This window comes from Ictidomys tridecemlineatus, chromosome 8 (genome assembly GCF_052094955.1).
Source record: "Ictidomys tridecemlineatus isolate mIctTri1 chromosome 8, mIctTri1.hap1, whole genome shotgun sequence".
Taxonomy (NCBI): Eukaryota; Metazoa; Chordata; class Mammalia; order Rodentia; family Sciuridae; genus Ictidomys; species Ictidomys tridecemlineatus.
Window position 1 is genome coordinate 8,040,545 of NC_135484.1, and position 9,438 is coordinate 8,049,982.

At 45.2% G+C, this 9,438-nt stretch overlaps 1 long non-coding RNA gene and 1 other non-coding gene across 2 annotated transcripts; both read right to left on the minus strand.

The window, feature by feature from the left end:
- Positions 1 to 5,005: 5,005 nt before the first annotated feature.
- On the minus strand, positions 5,006 to 5,078 carry Trnav-cac (transfer RNA valine (anticodon CAC)). The gene has a single exon. It is a non-coding gene; the product is annotated as a tRNA-Val (tRNA).
- A 2,104-nt stretch (positions 5,079 to 7,182) lies between these two features.
- On the minus strand, positions 7,183 to 9,181 carry LOC144365969 (uncharacterized). Its single transcript, XR_013424709.1, has 2 exons — positions 9,141 to 9,181; positions 7,183 to 7,433 (listed from the first exon to the last, which is right to left on the minus strand). It is a non-coding gene; the product is annotated as an uncharacterized LOC144365969 (long non-coding RNA).
- Between the last annotated feature and the right edge of the window lie 257 nt (positions 9,182 to 9,438).

Below are 9,438 nucleotides of genomic sequence, written 5' to 3' on the forward strand. Positions count from 1 at the left end.
TTCGTGTTCCAAGATGTCTATCCAGCAACTTAACATCACTGGTGGATTTCCAATGAAAACACACTTAGGAACAAGCCAGGGAGGTATGGTTGACCCTCACTCTGTCTGCAGGGCTTCTTCCCTTGTCCACCAGCAAACTCCTAGTCACCCTTGAGACCTGGTTTAGATGCTAATTCTGTGCAGAGCCTTCTTGCCCCAACACCCCCGAGAGCTGGGGACTTTAGGCCAGCTCTACCCACAGTGTGGGATGGCATTGTGTACACATCTGCTCTCCATAGTCCCCTGGGGACTCTGGCCACTGTAGGTGCTTGTTTAAGGAAGGAAGGAAGGAAGGAAGGAAGGAAGGAAGGAAGGGAGGGAGGGAGGGAGGGAGGGAGGGAGGGAGGGAGGGAAGGAAGGAAGGAAGGAAGGAAGGAAGGAAGGAAGGAAGGAAGGAAGGAAGGAAGGTAGGTCTCAGTGCCAGAAGTGCTGGTTCAGTGCAGGATGGGTAGCTGTGGGAGCCCTGGAGAGCTCCATATGGCTTTGGCCCTGGGGCACCCCCCCCCACGCACATGGGGTGGGCTGGGGGGAGGGCTGCCTGCCCAGAGCAAGCCCCGTTCTCATCCACTGGGTCATGTGGGCCACAAAGCTCGCCAAGAGTCCCCACATGCTGGCCAGCCTGTCTTCCCAGGCACCACCCCAGAGTCTTCATTATTTTTGATTCTCCCTGCTGGTCCTTGGTCCAGGATTTTGCCAGGCCTGACACCAAAGAGTCACAGAGTGTCACCCTTCAGGAATGTAAGAGGATTCTGGTCCCATGGCTGCAGTTAATCATATGCTCTGCAAAGGCAGGGAGCTCATTTGGGGAAAATACAGTTTTTCCTTTTCATACATTTCCTGCTTTCTCCAAACAAACTCTAGGAGAGACTGCATCATCAGCAACTTGACAATTTGGAACTGAAATAGAGAGTCTAGAATCTGGGAGTTCATGTCTCCTCTGACTGAAAAAATAAAAATTCTTTGAAGTGCATGAATCTGCACTTGGCTGTGCTTTCCTCTGGCACCCTTTCATTTTCCACAGACCAAGCTGAGGCAAAGACGTCGTCCTTCACCCTTTGCCGTTGAGATCCTCTGCCCTCTAGACTTTCCACATAAACTGTTCGGAAGAAGGATGGAGGCCCTTCGCCATGCAGACCAGGGGGAAGAAGCCCTCTGCCTCCCCCTCAGCTCCTTCACTGTCCTGTCCCTATGCAAAGTGACACATGCCACAGACCACAGCATCCATCCTCTGCCTTTGAAGTGCTGCATGATGGGAAATGGGGACAGGCATGGGCTAGGTGACCGTCACCTGGGCATCCGTCTTGTGAGACTCCCAGTCTCCTTCACAGGTGTCCCAGTGAGGGGTGGAGTGCTTACTTTAGGATATTTAATTCTCTATAGCCAACAGGGAGAGGTGCCTCCTGCTCCTTCCATGGATTGTAACCTCCGTGTCATGGTGGTAATGGCAAAGGCCAGTTGACAAGATGGCTCTCCAAGGAGCTGTGTGCACAGTGGCCACTAGAGTCCTGTACGGAGGGAGGAACCACTTGAAGTTTGGGAGATGTGAGGGTAAGCTAAGTGTGCTGAAGGCTGCATCACCCTACAGTGAACAAATCCACAGCACCTGACATCCCAAGAGAATAATCAGACCAGGCCGCCCTAGCAGCTCCCTCGCGGACACTCTGGGGACCGTGTGCCTGTTGGCAACTGGACTTTGCATTTTCTTGAACCTGTAAAATGAGACATTTGGGGGTCTACGGAGGTTTTGAGCTTTATGAATGGAGATTAGAATGTCTTCCAATCACCCTGTGGTCCCGGAGGGACTGCCTACGCAGGCCTGAGCAGGCCTGAGGAAGTGACCCACAGGGTACACTTCAGGTGGAGATGTTGTGAGTCATGTAAACTGGACATTTTACCCGGATTGTTCTCCTCCAAGTTAGGCTGCCTTTTGCTTAAAAATTCTGAGGAGGGTGCTCATGAGCAAGCACTTGCTCACAGGAGTTTGAAAGCTGAAGATGAGGCTGAGGGCATCTGTCTTATAAGAAGAAACTGGACCAGCATGGCTCATCCCTTGGGCAGGCCACTGTGGGATGGCATTGTATACGCATCAGTTCTCCATAGTCCCCTAGGGACTCTGACTGGCCACTGTAGGTGCTTGTTTAAGGAAGGAAGGAAGGAAGGAAAGAAGGAGGGAAGGAAGGAAGGAAGGAAGGAAGGAAGGAAGGAAGGAAGGAAGGAAGGAAGGAAGGAAGGAAGGACGGACTCGGTGTGGCATTTTCTAAGACTGAAGAAGTAAGACGGAGGGAGTGGAGCATGGGTTATTTTTTATTTTCTGGCTTTGGCTTGTTTGATGGACTGTGGTGGTCTTCTTCAGGCCACGGAGCAGGTCTCACGTTTGGGGATGTTCTCCATCTCAGTCCCTGGGGAGAGGGTGAACCCTGGGGCAGGGTGTCTGGGAAGGGAAGACCTCTCCTTGCTCTGGGGAGGGAGATCCAGCTCTACTGAGCATGGAGCACTGCCGCAGGCCAGGTGGTGGGTGGGACCTGGGCACTGCTGGGGATGTGGGCTGGGATCCAGCAGGAAGCCCCCTGGGAGCACAACCCCCAGGTCAGGCTGGTCCTTTGCTTGGACCTGAGAGTGCAGCTGTCCTTCCCTGAACACAACACTCTTGAGAAAGTGCTGTTTCTGCAGAACCCTATCTCACTCATGCCACGGAGGGCTAGAGGCACTGGCGTATTTTCCTAGGAGTCACTGGGAGCCAGGGGGGACCCTGACAAGGGAGCCAGGGAAACTTAGAAACTCATTCTGACCATGTAGTATAGTGGGCAGCTTCTCAAATGGCCCGTGATGGTCCCAGCCTGGCGCTCATGCCCTCGTGAATCACCTCCCCTTGAGGATGGGCCAGAGACTTGCTCCTCACCAAGACAATAGGGCAAAGCTGGTGGAATGTCACCTCTGTGACCAGGCTGTATGAGACTGTCACTGCTGCCTGGCTAGCTGACTCTTGCCTTCTCAGCTTGTCCCCAGCAAGTCATATTGGAGAGGCCCATTGGCAAGAAACGGAGGGTAGGCCCTGGTCAACACCCTGCAGGCAACCAGCTGAGCCTGTGCAGGAATCCTTCCCAGTGGGGCCTCTAGATGGACCCCTGAGGCTTATGACTGGACCTTGGAGCAGAGGAGGCGACTAAGCTGTGCTTGAAGCTTGAGTCTCAGCAATTGTGGAAGAGTATGTGTGTCTTGTTTCAAACTCTAGTGTGTGACACGTGGTGACAGATGACTAGTACACATGGTGTTTTTTTTTTATGCTTTTCCTCTTTTTTTTTTTCATTTTTAAATTCTGTTTAGATATTCACGACAGTAGAGCGTATTTTGACATAGTATACATACCTGGAGTCAAACTTCCCATCCTTGTGGTTGTTCGTGATGTGCAGTGTCATGGATTGTGTGTTCATATATGAACATAGGAAAGTCGTGTCTGCCTCATTCTACTATCTTTCCTATTCCCATCTTCCCTTCCTTCCCTTCATTCCCCTTTGTCTAATCCAATGAACTTCTATTCTTCCCTCCCCTCTCTATTGTGTGTTAGCATCCACATATCACAGGGAACATTTGGCCTTTGGTTTTGGGGATTGACTTATTCACTTAGAATGGTAGTCTCCAGTTCTATCCATTTACCAGCAAATGCCATGATTTCATTCCTCTTTATGCTTGAATAATATTCCATTGTGCATATATACCACTTTTTTTATCCATTCATCTGTTGAAGGGTGTTCCATGGCTTAGCTAATGTGACTTGAGCTGCTATAAACATTGATAGGGTTGTGTTAGTTACTATAGAATGCTGGACATTTCTTCAGTCTTAGAAAGTGCCACACAGAGGACATCAGTCCTTTGGGAGTAGGCCAAGGAGTGGGAAAACTGGGTCAAATGTGGTCCCATTCCAGGTTTTCTAAGGAATCTCCATCCTGCTTTCCAGAGTGGTTATACCCATGTGCAGTCCCACCAGCAATGGATGAGTGTGCCTTTCCTCCCACATTCTCGCCAACATTTATTGTTACTTACATTCCTGATAATTGCCATTCTGACTGGAACAAGTGGAGTCTTGAAAACACAAATATTCAAGGTGACTTGATGGGGTAGGACAGGGCTGGTACTGGCAGTGAGGGCATCGGGGGATTTTTGCTGTAAAAAACATGCTGTTAAGAAAAATCACAATTTATCTGGTGGTCCCAGATTGTTGAGGTTACAGAAAGTGGCTTATTTGAGAAGTGGGTGAATTCTTACCTCTCAAGACAATGTCTTTCACCCTCTACTGGGAACGGCTCACCCTCTCCCCTTCCCTCTCCTGGCCTCCCACCTGCGAGCTGCCTTTCTGGGTAGTGGCGTAGTTGAACCTGGGTCTGTCTTTGAGTCAGTTTATCCACACACACTGACTCCCACCGACTCCTTTCATCGTGTCTGGAACCGTCTACACTCAGGTTTCCGCTCGTACTCAGGACTGGGTTTGGGTACGTCATATTCCAAGTAGAACCGGACCTGGAAGCCCTCATAGGTTTAGAAGGGGGATGGGACAAGGAATGCAGCTGTTTAAGAGGGACTTCATCTCTGCATTATTGATCCAGAATTGGTTATCAACAGGAGCAGAAGATGACATTTAAGGGAACATTATACAATTTTGAAAGTCAAAGACTCTGGAGGACAGCCATGCGCCCAGGGCCTGCTAGTGGGGATCACGGACAGAATCCAGGGTGGGACACAGGCCACAATGCAGGCCAACCCGTTTTGGCCACGTCCCTTTGGTCCCATGGCCTTAGGCACCATTGACGAGTGTGGCCATCAGATGAAGGTCACCACCACAGGGGTGGAGAAGGTCCAGGGTCCTCATCATCTAGGAAGCCGCTATGTCCTGCTCCATGCTTCTCAGCCTGACTTTCTCTGACGAAGATGAAGCCTATTTCTTTTCTTTTCTTTTCTTTTTTTTTTTTTTTTGTGGTGCTGGGGATTGAACCCAGGACCTTGTGCTTGTGAGGCAAGCACTCTACCAACTGAGCTATACCCCAGCCCTGAAGCCTACTTTCTTAACATGTTCTCACTTGGTTGGAATTCAGTCGAGGTGGATAATTTGGATATTTTAACATTTTAAAGTTGGAGTTGCATTAGCTTTAATGCTTCACCAGATTTTCATTGCAATTTCCCAGGAAAAGTGTCTGATGGCTTTTTAAGCTATTTTCGTGATGTTAGGAGCTCTGCTTATTTACCTTCATGCTTGGGAAACCCTGGGAAATATTTCTGCAATGACCAAGAGTCTGTGCTTAGGAAACGACTCACATTTTGTTATCAACATAGTTTTTTGCTTAATTTCCTTTATATCAAAATGTCTGAATTAAGATTGTTTAATATAAACTCTCTGGAAGGTTTTCATCAATACACCAGCCATTTAGACCGCCTCATTCTGAAAGACCAAAAACAATGACAAGAAAAATTGCCTGAAAGTAAAGGAAGATAAAAGGATCCACTTGCTCATGCCTGAGCCCCACACAAATGTTTCTAGGCCAGAATCATCGACGAGGCCTGGAGAGTAAGCGATGCTCTGCAAGTTCTTGCACATGGCAGCCTTGGCTGCTCTCTCAGCTTGTCCAGATGCCTTTGCCTGGAGCCAGCTGTGGCCTGGATCTTGGAGCTGGCCTGGTACAAAGAAGGGATAGGGCTGCAGACTTTGCATGAGCATCAAACAGAACAGGAAGAATGGGGAGAGACTGGGCACGAAGGAGGGAAAGTGCAGCAGCAATGAGAATTTGGAGCACCTTCAGGATGAGCAGGAGCAGGACATGCAGAAGATGGGAGAGAAGGCAGAAGCCCAGGAGATCCTGGCAGGTGCAGAGACCTGTGAATGGCTCTGGCCTCTTGGCTCTAGGTGGTAAGGAAGGATGAAAGCAGACTCAGCACAGGGTCCCCAATCCCAGAAGGGAGTTTAGAGAGTAGCCAAGACCGAAGCAGAGGGCTAGTACCTGGTATCACAGCCATAAGGTAGAAATAACAAGACATGACCAAGTTCAAATAAAGACCAGAGTGGAGATGGGTGGGGTGGAAGGAAAGTTTTGACATTTGACCTTGTTCATGAAACCTATCTTAGTTTCTTTTTGAATTAATGAATGAATAAGTGCATGACATTGGGTGGATCTGAGATATCCTACATTGATTGAGCCAGGTCTGGAAAGGACACTGTATGCTTGACATGGACAGTCACCAGATAATGCAACAGAACTTTTATCAGTGGCTCAGGACAATTTCATCCTCAGGGTGGGAAAAAGAACACAGAGTTATTTTGTTGTTAGGATTTTTTTTATCTTATTGCTTTTTTCTCTTTCACTGGCCAGAAAATATGTCATGGTTGAATATATATACAGGGTATATATTCCTGTGTTAAGGCAGGAATATCCCAAGATAAAATGATTGGATTATGAGAGCTGTAACCTCCTCAGCTCATCCTGGTTTGAAAGGACTCACTGGGTGTAACTGTAGGAAGGTGGGACCTGGCTGGAAAAGGTGGTCACAGGGGACATTCCTGTTAGACCAGGACGCAAGAAAAGACCACTGACTCCAATTAAAATCAAATTAAAGCAAGCTTATTATTTGGACCGGCCGGGATGCCTTTTCCTCCCAAAACGGTGGGAACAAGATAGCAGCCCCACCTTTCCTACAGCCCAGCTTTATAGCCCAGAAAGTTACACAAAGGGGGGGGTTACAGATAACAGAACTCTGACAAGCATCACACTAATGGTAGTTTACATTTTTTGCTGGCCCCAACATCAGAATTTATGAAGACCATTAGAGCCTCAGAGAGGGTCGTTGTCTGGCCAGGGAAGGCCAATATTTATGAGGTGTCACTAAAGTTTCAGAGAGGGCTGCTATCTGGTCAGAGAGCCAGGCATGGGTGAGTTCAAGGCACGGGCAGGCATTCCAAGCAGGTTCAGAGTTTGCAGTAATTTATAGTAAAGCCAAAATTAGCTTTTCATGGCTTTGTGGCAAGATGGCTCCCAATTTAATAAAAGATCATGTTGGGTCTATCATTCCCCCCTTTTCTTATGTGTCCCTTTCAAATCTTTGATAGGGTAGGGAAAGAGCACTGAGGGAATTTTAATCCCTCAGGTAACAGTCTCTAAATTTTTAGAACTCACCCCAAACCGGTCTCCCTGATTTTACCTGACTTAATTAATTACTTATATTGATAATCTATTTATTTTTGGCTCCATTGTTGTAAGAAGACAGGCGTCACTCATTTTGGCTTTTGAGCTGAGAGAGGGTGATGTGAGGGGGCACGGCGTGAGGGACATGAGTTGCCTTTTAGAAGTCAGTTCGGTTTGAAGTCTGGTTGGGGAAGAACAGGTTGTAAAGTCATCTGGGGATGGGTGCTTCTATGAGAGAAACAAAAACCATGAGTACTGAGTAAATGTTGCAGCAGCTGGAACGTGTCACTGTATAGAAGTTCCCTCACCAGGCTTTAACATTTCCAGTTATCAGGCCTGTAAATTTAACATTTAACTTTTAGTGTTACAGATGTCCTTCCCCATAAGATACAGTTTAATAATTTAATGTCATCTGATCTTGCAAAATTTTTTTACTAGTATGAGCTCTGTGTCTAATAGAGAAACCTTTAATTCTGTTACTCAGGGCTGGATAATCATACTAGCAAACACGAAGCCTACCTGTGTAGGTTAGGAATATCTGTAGGCCTTAAACTAAAAACTTCTGTCTCTGGTAGCTCCTCTTGATAGTCTCTTTTTATAGTTATCAGACATTTCTCTCTGAGAATCCTTCTTTGTAGCCTCCAGTCTTACTTATTTTGGGAGGCTAACATAAAGTGTATACCTTAAATAATAATAATAATAATAATTATTATTATTATTATTATCATCATTATTATTATTTAAAATGCCCAGGAATGGCTGTATTTTGGTTTTAACTGTCTTTGCTAAGTGTTTAAGATGAAGCAGTCAAACTGACTTTTGTTTCTATCTATTGTTAACAGTCAGCTGAGCTTTTATGGGAGTCATTCCTGGGGAAACTTCTCAGTTCTGCTAGTGCCATTTGCGCTAGGATGGGTCTAGGTCTTGCTTGACCATGTGGCTTCCCTCGGAAGCACCAGGGATGTCTCCCTTCTCTGATGACTCTCCTCTTCATAGCAAATGCACTGATTGGCTTTCTGTTCTCCAGTGGTCTCATTAATCTCCCTGATCAGGAGGTTATGTGGCCCAGAGTTGCAAAGCTCTTTAGAGAAGTCCCCTGTTCCCTGGATTCAGACTGACTCAGAGGGCAAGAGCAAAATATTGGTTTTTCTGGCCCTTTTAATTTAACTTTAATTTTAAAACTTAATCTTAAACATCCAGCAAATAAATTTAGCAGCCTTATATTAAGAGTACTGGGCTTTAATGTCTATAACTTTATAATTATTTATCTTTTTATTAATTGGGATCTGTATTATCCTATCTGTCTTGTAGGTGATGGCTTATTATCTCAAACTAACCCATGTTGTGTTCTTAAAGCAACACTTCTGTAAAACACTAACAGGGAATCTTTAGATCACTTATAAGGAAATTACAAAATAAAATTAACAAGAGTAAAAACACTTAGTTCGTGTAACAGCTACCCTGAAATTTTGGCTGAGTTATACATTATATCCCCTGTTTGAGATCCTAGTGATCTTGACAGAAAAAAAAAAAAACCAAACTTTTGAACATAACCTTTAAATGAACTAAAATCTGGCCTACTGTTTTCATAGTCATTCTCACATGTAGTAAGATGGGACACAGAGCCTCATCTCAGGTAAGGCAGGGCTCTTTATAAATCTTAAGTGTTTTAGTTCTAAAGCTGATCTTTGTATTTTTAATTATCATTTTACAAAGTTTACATAAATTGTTTGAGGTCACATGAACATTAGCTAACACCATATGATATCACATTTAAAACATGAATTAAAGAAAGGCTGAAAGTTTTTAACCTTTACATAGATTAGGCTCTCATTAACTTAAAAATACATTTAAATTGTTCCCCAATGTAAGAAGTAACAAAACTTTACATATCTTATTGATAACAGGTAAATAAATCCCCAATATATTTTTTACCATACAACTTCCGAACACCAGCTTGATATAATGCTCTTTCAGTTTCTACCTTACAGACTTGTATACCTGGAAGATATGAGCACATTAATAGCATCACAATTACATTGATGTTTCTACATTAACCAAGCTTAGCTTTTAAAGAAATGGCAGTACAGTGCTCTAAAATAACAGTTCTTATTTAACCAGTTGTTTAATTTTTATGGTTGCTTGCTCTAGAAAAAAGTAAAACTTAATAAACACAATGTTATGGGTAAACTTATGTATTAAGAAATTTTTGTCTCTTTAACACATGACTGAT